Source organism: Suricata suricatta, chromosome 2 (genome assembly GCF_006229205.1).
Source record: "Suricata suricatta isolate VVHF042 chromosome 2, meerkat_22Aug2017_6uvM2_HiC, whole genome shotgun sequence".
NCBI lineage: Eukaryota > Metazoa > Chordata > Mammalia > Carnivora > Herpestidae > Suricata > Suricata suricatta.
In genome coordinates, this window is record NC_043701.1 from 17,795,082 (window position 1) to 17,816,393 (window position 21,312).

At 41.3% G+C, this 21,312-nt stretch overlaps 1 protein-coding gene across 5 annotated transcripts in view; it reads right to left on the reverse strand.

Annotated features, from left to right (window-relative positions):
• The window catches only part of CALD1 (caldesmon 1), a 184,350-nt gene that overhangs the window by 102,489 nt on the left and 60,549 nt on the right, over window positions 1-21,312 (reverse strand). For all 5 annotated transcript variants that reach the window (XM_029923041.1, XM_029923040.1, XM_029923038.1 and 2 more), the window contains exon 2: window positions 18,804-18,897. The gene's annotated coding sequence lies outside the window, so the exon portion shown is untranslated. The remainder of the gene's footprint in view (window positions 1-18,803; window positions 18,898-21,312) is intronic.

The following is a 21,312-nucleotide window of genomic DNA, read 5'->3' on the forward strand; positions in this document are numbered from 1 at the left end:
AGACCACAGTGCTCCTCTGAACTCTGCCCCCGTCCTCTGAAGGGGAGCCACGACTGGGTGGACCGGTAAGGGGTGTTTCCCCTTTTTTGGGAGCAGCTCCTAATCTCTCATTTCCTCCCCTCCCCCTAGCCAATGCTGAATCCCTTCCAGCGACATCGGTTAGGAAACAAACTCTCAACCAATGAAGTGATGAAATGTCAAGGCAAAGAGATTCTAGAAACCATGGAGCTCTAGAGGGTCCCAAATGGAGTTTAGTCTGAAAAAGAAATGAAGGCTAAGGGAGGTATGTACCTGTGAATGTGACAGATGGGTTCCTGAAAGCTTTATGAAAAATCTCAACAGTGGTCTGCGGTGGGGGGGGGGGGTAGTCTTGGTCATGCTACGGAAAGAACTCTTGAGGTGAATTTGTGTAAAGGGGAAGGCACTTGACAAAGGCAGATGAATCATTACCTACTGACATATCTGTCTTTTCAATATGGGCTCCCAAATACAAGATTTTCTTAAAACAGGGTACATCCATGCTGGTGTAATTGAGTAATAAGTCAGTGTTACAGATTCCTAATTAGTTAGCATGTAGCCCTTCCTTTTTGGTAATGACACCATGAAATCCAGTTAAGGGCAGGAGATACGGGCATTATGAGTTGATAGCTTTCTAATCCATACCTCAGTTATTACGGGGAGAAACCACAGAGAAAGCTAAGTCCTACCTACCTTCAAATCAGCACAAACTAAATAGTGGATGGATGTGGGAAAGCCCTTGGCATCTGCTGGTAAGGCTGCTACTGGTCTTGGAACACATCAAGAATAAAATCTATTGTGTCAGGGACAGTGGATAAGTTAATGCAGCTTCCAAAAGTACCTAACATTTATCAATTATGTACTATGTATTGGGTTATTTTTCTTTTACTGTTTTTTTTTTTTTAATCAATGGGTATCATTTTTCAGAGCAGTTTCAGGTTTAAAGACAAAATGAACAGAAAAGACAGAGTTCCCAGATACTCCCTTTCTTCCACCCCGGCCCAGTTTCTTCTATGATTGCACTGAATTGTATACTCACCCCACAAAAACTGTATTGAAGACCTGACCCCTCAAAATGTGACCCCCTTATTTGGAAATAGTGCCTTTGCATATGTAATCAAGTCAAGATGAGGTTGTAAGAGAGGGCCCTAGTCTAAGATGGCTGGTGCTCCCATACAAAGGGGAAATCTGGACACAGGAACAGACATACACAAGGAGAAGGTAATGTGGAGACACAGGGAGAAAGCCATGAGAAGGTGGAGGGCAAGGAATACCCGAGGCTAACAGAGCTGGGAGAGATAGACCGAAGAGATCCTTCCCAAAGGGTCTTCAGGGGAAGCCCTGCTGACACCTTCAGTCTGAGTGCTAGCTTCCAGAACTGTGAGACAATGTTTCTGTTGTCCTAAGCCCTCCTCAGCTTGTAGTACTTTGTTATGGCAGCCCTAGAAAACGAATGCAGCCTAATGAACATCTGAAGCGGTGGGTGCCTTTCTTACAACTGACCAACTAATTCATTATTATTGACTATAGTCCATAGATTACATTAGGTTTCACACTTGGTGTTGTGCACTCAGAGCTTTGCCAGGTGCATAATGTCATGTATCAACCTTAGAATATCAGAATAGTTTCCCTGCCCTAAACAACCCCTATACTCCATCTCCTAACCCTTCCCTGCCTCCCCAACCTACCCCAACCCCTGGCTACCATTGATCCTTTCACTGTTTCTACAATAACTTTGCCTTTTCCAGAATGTCATACAGTTGAACTCACACAGTATATAGCCTTTTGAGACTGGCTTCTTTCACTCAGCAAAATGCATTTAAGTTTCCTCCATGTCTTTTTGTGGCTTGACAGCTCTGCTGGGCTATTTAAAAATATGTTAAATTATTTGATCTATATAATAAGCCTGTGAAGTAGCTGTTAACATCCCCATTTTACAGAATTACAAAGTGCTTACTCTTAAGCACTATAATATTCTTGGACAAATCCATTATTTACCTCTAGGAATTGTTTTTCCTTTCAGGAATAAGTGAGAGCACCCCAGGAAAGTTCTGAGAAGACTACTGGATCAAATTAAACTGAGAGGACAAATGATCTTAAAAGTTACCCATGCCTAGGGTACCTGGATGGATGGCTCAGTTGGTTAAGCATCTGACTTTAGCTCAGGTCATAATCTCGGAGTTCATGGGTTCAAACCCTGCATCAGGCTCTTTGCTGACAGCTTGGAGCTTAGAGCCTGCTTCTGATTCTGCATCTCCCTCTCTCTCTGCCCCTCCCCCACTTGCATTCTGTCTCTCAAAAATAAATAAACATTAAAAAAAAAGTTACCCATACCTCTTCAATTGTATGTTCATTTGACTTAAATAATAGAATTATCATGTCTCAGAGATATCAATTAAATTGAACCTTGCAAATATTAATTAAGCCTCTATTATTTTATTGTTATTTCTTTGTAAGATTCATATACCAGGATGCTCAGATTCTGCACAGCATCACTGCATACTTTTCTTTGTGATGTTAGAATTTCTTCTCTTGCATTGCACCTCTTCTTCTTCTGACCACTATACCCTCATCCTCAACATCACTATTCCTCTTTATTACAGGGAACCCTATTATAATTTAATAAAAATTATTAGATCCTTTCTGACTAGTCATCATTATTTACCCACTATAAATATCATGATCAACGAATTCAGGGAAGCCCCACACAAAAAAACAAAACACAGAAAAACAAAAAACACATTTACACCATGAAGATGCAATACACATTTACTGAGCGTTTACTGTGGTGTTCTGTTATAGTTACTCGGGATACAACAATGAAGAAGCCTGAAAAGGTCCCTGTCATCCTGGAACTTATATTTTAGACTTCCTTGCTTTTTTAAACTTCTACCAGGTGTAGAAGTACCTATCTTCAACCTATCTTCAACTTTGAATCACAACTGTCATCTATTTTCTGTCTTTTGTTCTCGAGATTCAGGGCTTTGTGGGAGAAAGTCAGGAGCCATGTTTTGTCTGTGAGAGTCTGTGTTAGCGTCAGCTGGGGGATCGCTGTGGCTCAGTGATGCTTCTCTTCATCCCACACGTACTAGGGCAATTTCTGGGTGTGATATATTCCAGCAGATTCCTCACCTCTGCTCTTCAAATTATCTTCACTAACTTCAATCCTTCAATTGTGCTTTTCAACAAACCCTTGGCAGACAGTGATCTGGACTCAGACTTAGGGACCTGGACTAATCCTTTCTGTGACATGAGGTGCTTGGACCAAATGATGTCCAAGATTTCATCCTACTCTATATATGGAACTATGGCTCCATACCTGCTCTCCAATCCAGCAAAGATGGATGTATCAAACATGTATGTATGGAGCAAACATGTATCAAACATCCATGTTTCCTCCTTTCCAGGTCTAAATGATATATCTAAGTGCATTCTCTTCTAGTGCTATACTTTAGAAAGCTTTAACCTTCCTTTCAAGCACATCATCCCAGGACACCCTAGATAAAAATATTGTATTGCTTCTCAAACACATCATTCAATTTTCTACCTAGCACTTTTAATTCATACATCACATCCATCTGGAATGAGTTCCTCAATCCTTTGCATTGTCCATGAATTCCTGGCTCAAATTTCACCTCTTCACATTGGTTTTCCTGAAGTGGTTTTCTAGCTTGCAAGTGATTATCTTCCCCCCTGAACACCTATCATTCATTTTGGTAATTAATAATGTACTGCCTTGCCACAGCTCAATAGTTTTACTTAGTATTTACATTTTTTAATGCTTATTTTCGAGAGGTGGGGGGAAGGGACAGAGAGAGAGGGGGACAGAGGATCTGAAGTAGACTCTGCACTGTCAGTGGGCAGCCCAACATGGGGCTTGAATCACGAACCACAAGATTGTGAGCTGAGCTGAAGTCGGATGCTAAACTGACTGAGCCACCAGGTGCCCCTGTTCTAACTAGTATTTAAATATTTTATTGATATTTTATTTTCTACATATTTTCAATCTTAAGGCCAATAATGAACAGATAACCATTATATTAAAAAATTCTTTCCTATTGGTCATGGTAGGCACTCAGGAATTGTAGCTGATTTGAACCATTGGATTTTTATTCTAGATTTTACCATTCTGAGTATGGAAAATATAACTCAAGATGATTCATCTCTGTATTTTATTGACTGATCAGTGTTTACAGAGTGAATTAAAGACTTTGGTAATAGACTATATATGAATCTCAAAAGTTATGTAAACCCACATTTGCAGTAGTTACACAGTAAATCTGGCAGTGTTTTCTTTCTGACTGTAGAAAATGAACTTTTGTGCTTTTTAAAAAAATTCAATTTATCAACCTGCTTTGCTCTTTTCTGAACAGAATGGTTCATTTGGGACTCAAAAACCAAATAAACACATGGATTGTAGCATACAATTTGGACTTAACTTTAGCTCAACCTTCCCCATCTTGTTCCAAAAATCTGTGCTACTTAAGAAAAAAAAAATACATGCAATCACCAAGGCACATTTGTCAAGATCAGCAATACAGAAATAAGAATGAATGGAATCAACCTGAGGAGCTCTGCCTTCTCAAGTTGTTTCTCTTCTCTATCAGTGGAATTCAGAATACAGAGCTGTACTAAGAGCAGGCTAACAGGTTATGACCTGTTTTTTCTCTTCGTTCCTGCTCAGTCTTTTATCATTACTTTCCCTCTATTTGTATTTCTCCATTTGCAAAACACTGACAGGCTTAACATAACTAAAACCAATGTCTTTTGTGAAAGAGAGCGCCTCTTTTCACCTTGGCAGGAATGGGCCATTTGGGCATTCCCGATTGACTAAGTGTGGGGTTTATATGCGTTGATTCCGGCGCTTGGGAAGACAACATATTTAAGGACGTTAGGGTGCATCACAGTGTTATCGCAAACACGTCCGCTTTATTTGGAGCACTTCAGATTGTTCAAACTCTATGGCAATCATTGACCTTTAGGTAAGAAAAGCAGGTTCATCTCCATATAAGGAAGACTGAGATGTACAGAACTCTGACACCAGCTCCTGAACCCACAGCCAATCAGCGGAAAACCAGCACTGTTATTTAGAATAATCTCTATGCCATTCTGAGAAGTCTGAGAAGAGAGAGGGGAAGAGAAAATTTGAAACATAATTACTTCCGTGCCCTTTCTTCCTAGGGTTTTAAATACTTTTCCTTGGCAAACCGAGGAGAATTACACTGCAAGACTCAGGTTAATACCAAATCAGAACAGGCATGTGGCCACTTCTGCTCTTGGTCCTTAGAGGAAGTAAAAGGCATAGGTGTGAATGCTAACGCAAAAATGGAAATTCTCCGCCAACTGTGTCTGTGTGAGAACACAAGATGCATAGCTTTGCTAACCTAAGCTAATTCTCTGTTGCATAAGGGTGGGGCCCTTGCCCCAACAGAACTCTCCAGCAATAGGCAGGGCTGCTGAGAAAGTGTGAACCCCTATTTCTGAAAAGAGTCAGGTAGAAGTGAAATGGCCATGTACTTAGGGCGGTAGTGAAAAACAGTTTTTAAGATTCGAAAGCTGTGCTGTCCAATATAGTAGCCACTAGTCACATGAGGCAATGTAGAAGTAAATTAGTTAAAATTAAATAAAATTAAGGGCCACCTGAGTGACTCAGTCACTTAAGCATCCAGCTCTTAATTTCAGCTCAGGTCATGATCTCACAGGTTCCTGCTTGGAACCTGCTTGGGATTCTCTCTCCCTCTCTCTCTGCCCTTTCCCACCTTTAATAAACAAACTTAAAAAATATATAAAATAAACATAAGAATTTCTGTGATTGTTTAAAAATATTAAAGAAAATTAGGAATTCCATTTCTCAGCTTCACTAGCCCTGTTTCCAGTGCTCTGTGGCTGCATGTACCTAGTAGCTACCATATAAGACAATGCAGAGGGCATCTTCAACACCACAGAAAGTTCTATCAGAAAGCCCCACTTATAGTGTGTAAGACATGGTCTCAGACTTGAAAGACCTTACAATCTCAAAGAGAAGATAGAATAGTATGTGGGGTGTGGTACAGGTCAGGTTCCGGAAGCCTGCATGTGTTCTTTCAATCCCCTTAAAGTAACCTCCCTGTTCTCCTGGGGAAAGTCTTTGGATCAGAGGATCTCACTGTGACTGAGCACCTGCTATTCAGTAGGTAAACTGCTCTGGCAAAAGAAGCTGAGACACTGTCTGAAGAGAGATCACACTTCAAATTGCATAACAAGGACCATGAGTGGTTTATTTGGAACAGAAGGTCAGAGGTTATAGGCCTTCACCAATGGTAAACATGGTACAGAGATCGTCATATTTTACACAATACTAGTTTTACTTATGCATGACCCTTTGGACTTTCTGGTCTACTCAGCTATGAAAATATTGGCAACCCGTGAGTCTGCTCTTTGTGATTGGTTTTTCAACTAACGTTTCCGATTTGGTGATCAAAAACCAGATCCCGGGCCTTAGCCAGCTATCTTGGTTGATACAAGGTACTAGCGAGGTGAGAGAGTTTAGACGGCAGGATATAAATCCAGTCACACTGCTGGAGACAATTCAAAGGTATGTGCTAGGAGTGCTTTGCCAGTCCTAACAGTCTTGTACAGAGGACATGCTAGTATTAATCAGGGACTAATTATTGCCTAGTGAATTTTTCAACTTTTATTCATCATGATCCTCAAATGCATTTATTTTGTTCTAGAATTACGAAGCAAGTTAGAGGCTATCTTCTAAGAGTTTATAATCTAAGATGAAAAGCTTTGAAACTAAACCAAGGGACATTATCCATTATACCCCTAGGACATTATAGATGCACAACTTAAACATATAAATCTACACAGAAGTTAAATAATAAGTTGAAAAGTGCCTAGACTGCTTCCTCTTTCCTTTTACATGAGTCAATTAGATGGCACTCTCCCCCTTGTTGTTAGTTTGGAGATTTCTGGACTTTCCTTAAAGTAAGAAATGGCTCAGAGTACAGGCTTAAGACTAGCATAAGACTACAGGGTCTCTGAACCACTTACTCGCTGATGTGAGTTTGTGTGGATACCCATATTAGGTTTCTGTTGGAGCACTTAGTCTATAGCTTGTATTTTAATTACTTAGTACATATCTGTCTTTCCTAAAGATTGTAATCTCCTTGAGGTTATTACTCATTTTTGTGATCCTTCAAAGTAGTATTTGAGGGGTCCCTCAAATAGTCTCCTATTTTTTTATAGTCAGCAAGGTTGAATACTTGTTGAGCTGGAATGGCATCTAGGGCATTTCTTTCCTTGGACTTGGTTGGTAGACAGAGGAACTTGGCTAAGATATTATCAAAAGGCCTTGTCTCCAGTCGAGCTTTTAGTACCACCTTGAGGGTGGTACAGGTTCTCTACGGAGCTCTATTTTAGGTTGTGATTGGTAGCTGTGGTTGTCTTCCTCTACTGGAAAAGAACCTTGTGTTAGAAGATGAGTATTAGGCATTTGTAACTGCAGAAGTAGGTTAGTTCTGGGAAGTTCAAAGAGAAAAAAGAGGGACAAAGAAGACATGACGAATGAGAAAAGAAGAGAATCAGGGTTGGGCTGAAACACTCCAAATTGCCAAGGCCTTTGGAGATTCCTTGCCACTCCTCCATCATAATTAGAAAATATTGACATTCAGAGCCGATTTAAATGCTTCCATCAGTCTAAAAAAAAGTGTTGCCTGATTTTGCTCTCTAACTATGCTCAGTAATTAGAAACATAAGGCACTGTTGTGGATGCCTGCTTGGGAACCCACCCCTCCCAGGCCTGGTGTCATTACCCATTGGCTATAGGACTTTTATCTTTTTTCACCATCTCTCAGGAGCCTCAGCCCAGGTGGCAGGAAAAGTGTGAGGTTGCCATGGGCATTCCTGGGAAAAGCTGGAGACCTCCGGTGCTACCTCAAACTCTAAAACACACGAAGAAACTCACTTTGCCTGCCTGTTTCTTTGCTGGAGCGCTTACTTTACTTCCTGCATTGGGAAGGCAGTAGTTCAGGTATGGGAAGACATGTGTTCAAACCAAGAGAGTCACAGGGAGGATCTTTGAAACAACCAGCTTGCGAGGACATCCTTGTTTTTGTTTCTGAAAACAAGAAAGCTGCTCTGACAGCTGATTCTAGAGTTCCTCACGCTCTTGCTGGAAAACCTGTATTGTGCAGAATATGGGAGGAGAACACCATCTAAGCAGCAGCAGCAGCAGCAGGAGCAGATTTTTACTTCTGACAAAATCCACAAGGAAAACAAAAAAATGCTTGTAATCAAGGACTTCAACTCGACAGGCACCTAGCTTGTCAAATGAAAACATGTGGCAGCCACCTGCTAAGCATCTTAGAAAAAAAAAATTGATACCTTCTTGTTTTTCTACCTGATCTAAAGTCTCTTTGGAGCATATTTGCATTTCCCAGTTTTTTACACTCAAACAATGCTGTACACACTATGTATAAAGATGACTAAGCAGTTTTGTATTAAGTAACCAAAGCAAGTCCTGCCAATTTTAGAATAATTAAGTTTCTGCCGTCTAATATAAACAGTTCCAAGAACTGCATGCAGCCTACCAAAAGTATATATTACAAGTAGTCAACACTGTGGCCAGCTGGCAGGCAGATCAACCTATTAAAGCAGAATTGTTCAGAATTCAGAGTATTATTTTTCTTTTCTCCCATTATTTTTTCTGCATCCAACTTTGTTTCTTTGGGAATGTTTTCAAGTATACAAAGCAAGAAACTTGCGGAATTGCACCTCCTGTAAACGAATGAACATTTCTCTTGAGATCCTTTAGAGATCATTCCCATTTCAACCCCCGTCTGTCTACACAGGCAGCCAAAGCAAAATGGAGCAAGTGAAACTACTTTGTTCCCACTCAAGCTGAAGTGTTCATATTTTCCTTGACCATAGAGAGGTCTACAGTGACCACTAGACAAATGAATGTACCCATTAAACCCTATGCCCACCGGGCACTGAAAACATCTTTCTGACCACTGATCCTTGCACTGCCTTTACCAGGTAGCTCGGTGGGCCACAATTTATTGCTAATAAAAATAAAGTTGTGGATTTAATACCACCAGGACCAAGTTAACTGTTTAAGATAAAAAAAAATCTTAAACTATTCCCATGTGCCATGACATTAATCTTGGCCCGCTATAATGGCAGATGTGGCTTGACAACTTTAAGTTGAGAAAAGAGAGACGGTGAGACTAACCCATTCCACCATGACTCTCGGGAGAGTGTAGGCTCAAATGAGTGAGTGTGGCATCGTACAAAAAGATCTCTGCATATTCAACTGCATTCTAAGCCCTGTTGTCTTCTTCATTGTGAATAAATTCACACACAATCAAAACGGGTTAAGGCTCTACAACCATCATTACAGTGAAAACTTCAGTAAAAACATTCAACAAATATTGTGAAGTAATATTCACATACTAGTCACTTTGCTCGGTATGGCATGTAAGCTGTCACTGCAACTATTCTGTCCTCACTGGGCTTATAATCTGAGAGTGGAGACAGGCAATAAAGAAAGAAAATACAAATTGGGATAAGGGTTAGAAAGGAAGAACACTGTTCCAAGAGAGAACTACAGAAGTGACCTAATGCTTTTCTTTGGGCTAGAACAGGACATAGGCGGTAACAGCTTTCTCAAATGGGAATGATATTAATGCACACACAGGAATGCATTCATAAAGAGAACATGAGTTTATGAGACCAGAGTTTATATTCATTAAACAAACACATATATATAGACCTCTGTTTTGTGCCAGACACTCACTCTTCCAGGTGCTGATAAATCAAACTTGTCTCTACTTGTCTCTCCTAAAGAAGTGGGTGAGGAGTAAAGTAGGTAGTCAGGTTTGAGGGATGGTGAACTATTCTTACCCCTTCTTTTCCACCTCAGGTCCTATGTAAGTAACAGAAAACTAAGGATATATGAGCTGCCATCTGCCACAATCTCTACAGACATACAGAACCCACTTACGATAGTAACTTCACATGGCTGAAGTAGGAGGCAGGAATGAGGGCATCTTTCTGGAAACCATCCAGCTCAGCAAGCTTCTGACAAGAAAAGTGTGTTTCTCACCTGCCATTAAGCTAAAATTTGCTGACTGAAATGAAGCTGGTCCACTTGTTTTTTCAAACTTTGGTTCATAATTCCAAGAAATGAACAGTCCATAATAAATTTACCCCAGTGGCAGAACATCTCACAACCAGCTTTTCCCCTTTGAATACCCCAAACAGACCTTTTATTTGTTGACACACAGCCCCTGGACATTCATGAAAACAGTATGTTCTCTTGCTGCTTTTTAAGTTAAATGGATTTAAGTGAGAGTCTCAGCTGGATTTCAAAAACAGATGTTACATAGCAGAAAGGCTGAACTGACCCCAGAAATGAGCGGCTATTTCACTTGAACTTGGAATATTCTTTGTTAGCAGGAGGAGCAATCAAGATGCCTTCAATTGGAAGCAGGAGCAAGCCAAGGTTTACTACTGTCTCCATTCAGTAACATTCTGTGTGTCTGGTAAGCTGTTGGGCCTGGAAGACTCCTGGTCTGGGGAATAAGCCGCTGAGGGCTAATGACTGGGAGGGGTAAATGCCTTGGTTTTGGAGGAGGTTAGTGAGGAGGAATGATCTTCCTCCCACACGCCACGATCCCGAGTCTCTGTTCTGTCAGGGACCCTCCATGAAGTGGCTTCACTACACCCATCACATGATTGCTCACATTCAAACACCACCCACGGCTGGGCCACAGTCCTCAGTCCTGCATCTGCCCCAGGGCCTTTGTTTCTGCTTCCTCTCTCTCATTACCTGAAGTGCCCTCCACTCCTGCAAATCCATGTATTTTTCTAGAGCAGTATTGCTGGTACTGTTCTTTTTGGTGATCAATCCTATATGGCTTTGTTGCTTAGGTATCTTATAACTCTCTTTCTCCTGAGCAAGTCTGAAGCTGCTCAATGTCAGGGGCTAAATCTCCTTTGAAATCTGCTCACAATGCTGGGTAGCTTGCTATGTCTTTGTAGATGCATGGGAATATTCACTGAGTTGAGTTTATTGAAAGACTTCTGGCCTGAAAATCCAAGTTCCAAATAATGCCACAGGCCATGGCCATAAATGCAGTTTGCCTGATGTCGCTGTTTTATAGAACAGTACTTGCTGGTTTTCTTGTTGTTCCATGAGGCCAGGTGACCAGTTTGGGCCATTGAGTTGTGAGCACAAGTATCATGCCACTTCTAGGGTAGACCATTCAATATTTGATGTGAGACCTTTCAGAGATCTCTTTTTCTTTCTACCACAGTAACCAGCAATATTTCCAGAGAGTAGCTTGTCAGCTAGGAACCCCAAGTAAGGATGACAAAATGGTGGACTGGAAACCTCTGCCTATCCAGGGTTAGAAAGCATGAGTATCAAGCCCTTGTTTAAGTCGTGGAGATTCTAAGTTAGTCCTGATCCCAGCACAACCTAGCTTGATGTAGCCTTAGTCAACATAGTCCATAATGAAAGCGATCTTCCAACATTAGGTAGTACACATCTATGTTTCACACAGGTACTTATTCAACTTATCTATCTTATTCTTCTGTAACTTCTAATGTAGCAATAGGGATAGGTAGATTAATCAGAACCCTGTTTGCAGGTAGGGCCCCATGGAGTGGAAGTGGCTCATTGGCCCCTTAAGTCATAAAACTGCCACTAACAGTAGGAGTCTTTGCATATGATATGTTCACTCATTTATACCGGAGATGACAAACTCAAATGCTCTGAAGAACCAAAGAGGTGAATATTTGGGGAGTGGTGGCCTATGGGAAAATGGAGAATGCATGCATTAGGAGCATTCAAATTCAGGTTAAAAATAAAATCCATGCTGGGCAAGGGAAGCACATTTGCAGGTCTATATGTGCTTCAGTTTGGTGCTTTGTGATCTCTGATTTATAGAGTCATTCATTAGTGGCTCAAGAGTGAACCCACAAATGAACCCATACAAGATTACAGTCCACATAGAGAAGTTAATTTGCTGAGCTGGTGGTTATATAGCACGTACTATATACCACACGCAGTTCTCAGAACTTTATAAATATCAGTTTAGATCTTTCTAACAATTGATATTGTCTCCATTTTACAGATAAAAAGATAGGCCCAGAGAAGCTGAGTCATGTGTGCAAGGTCACAGAGCTAGTACATGGTAGAGCTAGCCTGGCCCCAGAGTCTGCCTTTAATTTTTTTTTAATGTTTATTTTTGAGATAGAGAGACAGAATGTGAACAAGGGAGGGGCAGAGAGAGTGGGAGACACAAAATCCAAAGCAGGCTTCAGGCTCTGAGCTGTCAGCACAGAGCCTGACACAGGGCTCGAACCCACCAACTGCGAGATCATGACCTGAACCAAAGCCAGATGCTCAATCAACTGAGCCACGCAGGTGCACCCCAGAGTCTGTGCTTTTAATCTGAGAACAATGCTCCATCTCAAAAGACCCATAAATGGATAATATAAGGTTGACTATGGCAACAACCTTGAAGATGAAATGACCATGTGATTGGCCATACAAACGTCCCTTAGTAGGAGAGGTTTCCTGTCCAGAGGGTTTCGTTAGGCAGCCTCACATTTGATGTTTATTAATGAAGTAAAAACAAATCTCCTGTTTACGTTCATTTGTGTTTTGGAAAATTGATTTATTACTTCATTTAAGTGGGGTTTGCTTTAGGAAATAAGTGAATTCATTCTAAAGTCTTAAAAACTAAAACATAGTACTTCACACTTTGACTATTTCTTTGCTTTTTAAAATTTAATTAGCTTTAGACATGAAGATCAGTATCTAACTTTATTAGTTTGCGTCAGTCTCAGGGCCAAATTTGCGGGATCTGAAGGTTATTTGGGAGGCCTTACTTTAGTACTGGGGCACCTGTGCGGCTCAGTTGTTTAAGCAGGTCATGATCTCGTGGTTCGTGAGTTCGAGCCCCATATCGGGCTCTGCACTGACAGCATGTAGCCTGCTTGGGATTCTCTGTCTCTTTGTCTCTCTCTCTCTCTCTCTCTCTCTCTCTCTCCCTCAAAAATAAAGAAATAAACATTGAAAAAAGAAAGAGAATACAATATTAAATGTAAATAGTTCAGCAGGGGTCATGGCAGAGACATGTTCCTGGGAGGGGTCCTGCTGCTTCAGCCCCGCTGGTTTTATGGAAAATCCACTTTGGGTTTCTCACCTCAGGTTCTTCTGAGCATTCCGTCAAAATGTCACAGCACCTTAAGTTTGTTCTTAATTTTCAATTACTTTGAAACTATAATTAGGTCCCCCTTAAAAAAAATGCTTCCTGAAAACCAGAATACAGGAAACAAAGGGTACTGGGAGCAGTTGTACAATTACTCTTTGATGCAGTCTGCAATGTCTATAGAATTACAGACACAGCCAGCACACTGCTATGCTTTGCCCACCAACCACATATTCAGTATGGATTCAGGTGGATGAGAGGGCAGAAAAATTTAAAATGTTCTGACTCTTTGCCAAGATGAGGCCAATGAAAAACAAATAAGAGTACTGGAAATCCTAATCTACATCAATGGACACATTATTGGACTCACCAAATTGTTGACTGCATTGAATAAAAAAAAATAGTCCAATTTATAGGAGAGAATGAAGGAATGTTAGAATTGCTAATTAGCCCTAACCTAGCACCTGGATGGAGTCTGTTCAATTCAATATACTATAGAAACAGTAAACTCATGAGTGACTGAATATGTATGTTCAAGGAACGAGAAGGAGGACAATGGTCGTCACAAGCCTCCCCCTTAAGCCCCAACCTGCCCCTGCATCTTTTATTTCTAAACCATTAGCCACTTTCTGAGGGAGGCAGGTAGACTGCCTCATTATAACAAAAGTCTTTATGTTCATAAATTGTGTAAGTCTGTGGGAATCAGATTCACAATTGTGGGTATATATACTTAAGGGGAGGAATTCTTAAGAACTCGGAGGAAATGCTTTTAGAAGAACTCCCCCTTCAGTCCCACCTACATTTGTAATCGCTTCCCCTGGGTATGATAAACACACTTTCCCCAGACTCAGGATGCCTCATTCCATGATATATCCTATTTGGTCATTAAATAACAGGACTCAATATTAATGTTGGCCTTCTCCATCCCTTTAAAACTAAGTGTTTTCAGCCAAAGATATTAAACTAGTCAACCGCTCTTTTCTCCTGTCAGAGAAACAGCCAGCATCCTGAAATCACAGCTCATTTGTACCACATTGGCGTGAATATTCAGACTCCATTTGTCTCCAGCTCTTAAAAGCTGGTGTTAGAGTGAATGACATACATTTTGTTTTGAATTAGCAGAAAAGAGGAGGAAAAAAAGGCCCAAGCAATAATTTTGGCCTAAAATATCTGTTTCAGGGAATGCAGCTCTGCCCTCTCCTTAGTGAAAGTCGATTTAAAAAAAATCTAGATTTCATTTGGCATTAAGTTGGACCTGGGATATAGAAAATGGTAGGAAGGAAACTGTTTCAGATTTCCCCCCTCAGACCGAGTGCCTGTTCTACTTAAATCCTATTGGAGTATGGGTGCACGTAGTGCAAGATGTTCACTATTTCATGTTGTTAAACATCCCAAAGCAAAGTTCAAAAACAGCTGAATCTGTGTCCTTGGATTGTACAAATCCAATCATAGTTTGGGCCTCACTGAAGACTTCTGATCATTTTGGTTGACAGCTATTAAATAGCACAGTCATTCTTTATCTGTTTACTCATGACAGTTAGACAACAGTCTGGAAAGGAGTTCTAGAAGAACCTTTCTTCTAGAAAGTACTCCTGGCACCACTGTTTATTTTTCTCCCCTGCCCTCTGTGGCCCTCATCTTGGCTTGCCCACCCTGGCCCAACTTCCTTCTGTCAACAGCCATGCTAGGTAGGAACAGGTGCTTCCACGGAGGTACCTCTTAATGCTAGGGGCGATTTCCTGGCCAGGAAAACGCCACCATTTGGCCAAAGTTACAAAATCTGCATATGGTGATATTGGGATGTCCTCTTACTCTTCTTAACATGAAGGTTTCCAGAATGTTGATGAGTCCATGGAATCTGTGTTCCTCCTGTTCCCTCAATCCCTAACCAAACCTGGGCTCATGGTGTATTTTTCTCCTGTACCTTAGGACAAGGACTTAAGTGTGGGCTTTCGAAGGTGAGACTCTGGAGGACGGAATGGATTCAAGACATTCTCACATATGAGGCTGGTTCTACAGCCACTACCAGAAATCTATAGAGAAGATTCTTAGTGTAAAAAAGATTCCTTCAGATCCTGTGATAACAAGTTTGGGCACACTTGAACTAAACAAGAGTCTGAGCACTTTATTAAGGGTATCCAGGGAGACTTGTTCTGCAAAACTCAAGAAAAGAGGAAGAAAAAAAATTTCTCTTTCCACTCCATCTGGAGCTTCAACTGACTCCAAAATATTGGCCCACTGTGGTTATAAAATCTCCCATTTATGCTGTTCTTAAACAGGGGCAAAGACTTACAACTCAAAGTACTTCTTTTACATGCTCATAGGAAAGTCATCTTTCTCTCCAAACCTTATAGCTGACTGAAATTAATGAAACACAGTCGGGAGGCACCTCTGCTGGCCACTGGCCATCATTCATTTGGAACACCCCAGCTAGGCCATTCATGGATTGTAGAGCTATTTTCTCTTGACTACAAAATTTCTCCTTTCCTATAGGAGAAATATATATTTCTTATATACAGGTAAATAGCAATTTGAGTAAAAACTACTGACTTGGTGTCACAGATACTTTGGGTAGCTGTGTAAAAAGTGGCATCTTTTCCCAGCTACTCAAAGAACACCAAGAGGAAAGTCTGAAAGTGGGCAGTAGTCGAAGCAAGCTGGTATCTCGCAGCTCACTAGAGAAAATGGGTGGGGTTTGTAGACAAGAAGGAGGAGGTTTCCAGACTTTAGATAGTCTCTTCCACTGTCACCAGGCAATCCAAGGAGAGATTGAGGTTCTGCTAAAGAAAGAGAACTAACAGAGAAGGGGAGGGAAAAAAATGCAAAAAGAAAATTTAAAGCAAGAAAAGTAATATTTCAGAAAGTAAAAGAAATGGATAAATATTTTTCCTTCTTTTATTTGTCACAGAAAACAGGAAAAATTAAGGAAACTAGTGCTGGGATAAACACGGCCTCATTAGAAATGACATTGCCGGTGGGGCCCAGAGAGAAGATTGCTATGGCTGTCATGGACCATGGCCCTTCCACACTCCCCCAGGTTCCATTCTGGCCTGGCTGTGAAACCCTAAAGTATTTCCAAAGCCTCCTGGAGGGCACAGGTAGAGTGGGGAAACCAGTAGGGATCAACAGACTAAGGAAGGAGTTCAGTGCAAAGGATGCACATTCCCCTCTACTGAGCCTTTTACTGACTGTCTACACAAGATGGTGTTCTATGGCACCTGCCCCTGAGACAGATTTGCCTTCTATCTCTTTGGACATTAAGAAGTCCAATACTAGGCTCCCTTACTCTCTAGTCTGATCAGCTCCGATCGGCTGATGATGAAAATGGCCCCAAAGGAAGGCGTTGATGTATGAGACCCCCTTGGCAGAAACTTAAGGTATCAAACACATGTCCATGGGTGCAGTTTGCTAGAGGATGGCAAAGGTAAGGAGGACAAGCCCCAAAGGAAAGCACAGAAAAAGAAATAAAAAAGGGCCAAATAAATGAGGAGAGAGAAAAAGGCAGACATACACATGAGTTAATATACCTGTTCTTACAAACCCTCATCAAGAGAAGCATGTTGGGGCGCCTGGGTGGCTCAGTCGGGTAAGTGTCCGGCTTCAGCTCAGGTCATGATCTCGCAGATCATGAGTTCGAGGCCCACATCGGGCTCTGTGCTGACAGCTCAGCACCTGGAGCCTGCTTCAGATTCTGTGTCTCCCTCTCTCTTTGACCCTTTCCTACTCACGCTGTCTCTCTCTGTCTCTCAAAAATAAAATTAAAAAAAAAAAAAAAAGAGAGAAGCATGTTGATTTCTCTTCATGGGGAGGGTTCCTCTGTTATTTACCGGGAAAACCTTCTACACACCAATTTCTGGTGGCATTTTGAAACCACTTTTCCTTTCTCTCCACACAATCTCTCTGGATGACCTCATCCACTGCCATGGTTCTAATTCCTAAGTAAAGGTTATAACAGAACATCTCTGTCTCCAGCTCTCACCTGAGCTCCAGACTGGCATATGCCCTTGATGTCCTACAAGTCCTCACACTCAGTAAATCCCAATCTAGGCTCATCGTCCTTGCTTCCTGTCTCAGAACAGCGTTCTCAGGGAAGAGCGATGGGGCAGGCTCATGCTGTTTACCATCTCCGGCTGCCTCTTTGAGGACAGATGTAACCGTCCTGCTGTCAGCTAATCATATTTTCCTTTTGGCTCCTTTCCAGTTTTGACTTGATTACTACCTGTTGTAGTAATGGGCAGCAAATGAGGAAAAAGTATCACTAATAATCATCACTGGGAGATAGTCTTAAAGCAAATAAATTATAGGTTTAGAAGTTACATCTATTCACTCATTCATTCATTCAATAAATGTTATTAAATGTCACATACACAAGATCCCCTACTGCTGTGAGAGATGTAAAAGCCACACTCTTCAGTTTCAAAAATTACAATGTCGCCGGACAGTAAGAGCTGCACAAAAAAGGGCTATAACACCCTACAGAGTAACCAAGTGTTCCAAGAGTGATGTCAATGCTAAGAAGTTCAGGAAAGGGAGATCTGCAATAATCTGCAGACTGTCTGCAATAATCTAAAAATCAGCATGTTAGAAACACATGAGGATGGGCTGTTATGGATTGAATCGTGTTGCCCCAGATTCGTATGTTCACATCCTAACCCCCAGTCCTTCAGAATGTAACCTTATTTGAAGATCAGCTTTTTAAAGAGGTGATTAACTTGAGATGACATGATTGGGTGGGTCCTAATCTGATAGGACTGGTGTCTCTGTCAGAAGAGAAGATGGTGGACACACCAAACACGTGTGCACGCTGCAGGCAGGCCATGTGAAGACCTGGGGAGAAGACGGCCTTCTGCAAGCCAAGCAGGAAGGCTTCAGAAGAAACCAAACCCACGGACATCTCACCAGGCCTGTGAGGAAATTTCTGTTGTTTAGGCCACCCAGTCTGTGATATCTTGCGATGGCAACCTGAGCAAACTAATACAGCCTGCCACAGATAGGACCTGGAAACAACAATTGCTTGAGAATCATGCTAAATTCCCAAAAAAACTTTCTCTCCTACTGGTGCCACCCTGGGGAAAACTGTGAACAAGTGAAGTTTCCCTTACTTTCTCCAGCCTCCACCTTCTGCAATCCCCTCTTTCTGCCCCCAGTAGACCTGGTGCCTGTGGAATTTCTCCCTCAGCTGAGGAGGGTTCATGGGAAGTGACCAGTACTATTGCTCCTGAAACCACCAGTGTCTGTGCAAAGGTGAGCTTACTCACTGGGGAAGAGTGACTCGTGACCTCTCTGTTCCCTCAAGTCATCAGCATCCTTTGCAGGAAGTGAGGACTTCATTATTGACCTGTGACTGTTTTGCTTATGATATATATGCAGGAAAGAAAGAAAGCAAAAAATCAAATTATAAAGCAGAAAACCAATTCTTTACAAATTTGACAGATTAGTTGGTAAATAAATCATGAGGACTATAGTAGAAAGACGGGCTTCTCACAATGCATCTGTAGAGGTCAGAATTTAGAAAATCAGGCAGAGAGGCCAGGAGCAGAATCACCCCATCCCCACAATCACATAAATGCTACTCACGGGGAAGCAATCAGATGCCCACTTCAGAGCCTTCTGGTTGACTACCAATCCCTGCAGAATCTGACTGAAGGGTCTCCAAATGTTTTAATGGCACCTGGTATAAAAAGAAGACGAAGACATGATTAAGTAGAGTGAATTTTAGTTAATGTAGACCATATATTTTAAAATATCATTTCTTCCTCAGGTACTATTATGAGCTAGGACCTAAAAGGGGAAATAAAGCATAGATAGAAATGGATACTGTACACTTGTATTTTTAAAGAATATGAATACAATTATTCCAGAGTCAACCCCTAACTTATTCTAAATAATGGGGTAGAGAAAGTGGTATAGTTAATACGAAACAGGGAATACTACAAATGCCAATAATCAAAGACAGAGGCTTTAGAACATAGTCAAGGACACCCCTTATCCAAGCCCAACCCTCAATCCTTTTAAGCTTCAGACTCTCAAGGACCTCATGTACCTTGCTCAGCATTCTGGGGATGTAGGCCCTCATCTTAAGGAGACTAAAATCCAGTTGGAGTGAGAAAACATATAATTATACTTCTGGGTTACAAAGCCAGAAAATAACAAGAGCGCCCAACCCCATTTAAATTCCTTTTTGGTTGAAGTTTGGAGGTCTTTTCTATAAATCTGAAGAGAAGGGGACGATAAAATGGTGAGGCATTTCCTAGATGGAAGGTTTGCCTAAGCCTACTTCACAATCTGGTTCCTTACAACTCCTGGTCCCCTGTTAGCATGCCGTAGGACATTAAGAAATATCTGTTGAATGAATGAATAAATGAAAACCATGGATGAGTTTCCTGAAACTGTAGGCCAAATTCTGTGCATTTTGACTTTCATTAGCTTTTAAGGCAGTCTCCATGTTTCTTCCCTCCAGAATGAGGACCGCTTGCTAAATAATTAGCAGAATATTTGAGGATGGAATTTAGATGAGAATCATTTCAAAGAGTGGTCCTATAAGTAAATTTATACACAAACATGGGTGGAGAACCTCTGTGAGCCAGGAACATATTGGGGGTATGAAAAAGAACAAACAGCTGTGGTACTTGGCCTTATGGTACTTATCGTGCAGTGAACCCCCAGAAAAGGTTTCTCAGACTGGCTGCACATCAGAATTTTCGGGGGGAGGGGTGATTTTAAAATATATGTGGGGTACTCCATAGAGGTGCCCAGGATTCTGTACCTTAAAAAAGTTGCCTATACTTGGAATGTGATAGAGATTATAGTACCCTCCCCATCCTTGACCCTCGGGATTCAAGAAAGACATCAGAGACCAGAAGAAAGGAAGAGTTATTTGCCAAGATTATAGCTAAACATACTGAGAGACATTTACATTTGTAGAGAAAATAATTCACAGTATCTTCCCCAAACCCTCTTGCAGGGTTAGTATTTATTTGCCCAGTTTTCCTTTCCTCACTTCCAATTCTCTCAATGTTTCTATTTTTTAAATTTATTTTTTTAATTTAAATTTCAGTTAGTTAATATACAGCACAATGTTGGTTTCAGAAGAGGAATCCAGAGGTTCATCACTTATACGACACCCCGTGCTTATCACAAGTCCCCTGCTCAGTACCCATCATCCATCTGGTCCAGCCCCCACCCACATTCCTCCATCAACCCTCACTTTGCTCTCTATCATTAAGAGTCTCTTGTGGTTTGTTTCCCTTTCTCCCCTTTTTATTTTCAAATTTAGGAATGAATATAGAAAAAATAAAGGAAGAAAATGCTATCAGTGGGAAAAAATTTTTCTGGTTTATAGTATCTGGGTCTTTGTTCATGAACTATCTTGCTAGTGAGACAAAGAGAAAAGAGAGGCCTTCACGAGGAACCATAAAGAGAATGGCAAAGTGACTGAAAGTGGAGTCTGTCTTCAGATATACTTGGCTTTCTATTTTCCAATTTAGAATCCAAGGGCCACAGAATTATGGAAGCTCTTACCCCCTATTTTACTATCTTTTTCTACCATCAGTTACCTTGCAACTTCCAATAGATTCCTGGGTGAACTGTTACTCACTGGATCCCTTCAAGCTTTTAATTCAGCGCCTAACACATGGATGCTGGCTGGCCTGGCTCAGAGACAGTTGGCAAAATTCTCTGCAGGCAAATCTGACTCTAGACTGGATGGTAAAGAAGGAAAAGACCGGAGACGAAGGGAGAGGGGAAGGGAGAGAGAACAGGATTGTGTTAGGCGAGCGAGCCTGTCTTCCTTCCACAACCTGTTTCCCGGCCAGGTGAACAGCCAGATGCTACTTACTGCTCTTATGACTGAGCCATCTGCTCAGGCATTTGGGGACACTTGGGTTTTATATGAAAGCATTTGCTACGGGAGAATCAAGATGTAACAAAAAGAAAGAAATTTATCTCCTCTCAATCAGATTTCTAGTCCTCCGAGAGTAGTGACTTTCTTAAAAACCTCAAAAACTAGCTAAACCCATTCAGAAGCACAAGAAACAGAAACTAGCCCCTTCCTAGGTTACACAAATGAAAAAAAAATTGCCAGTAC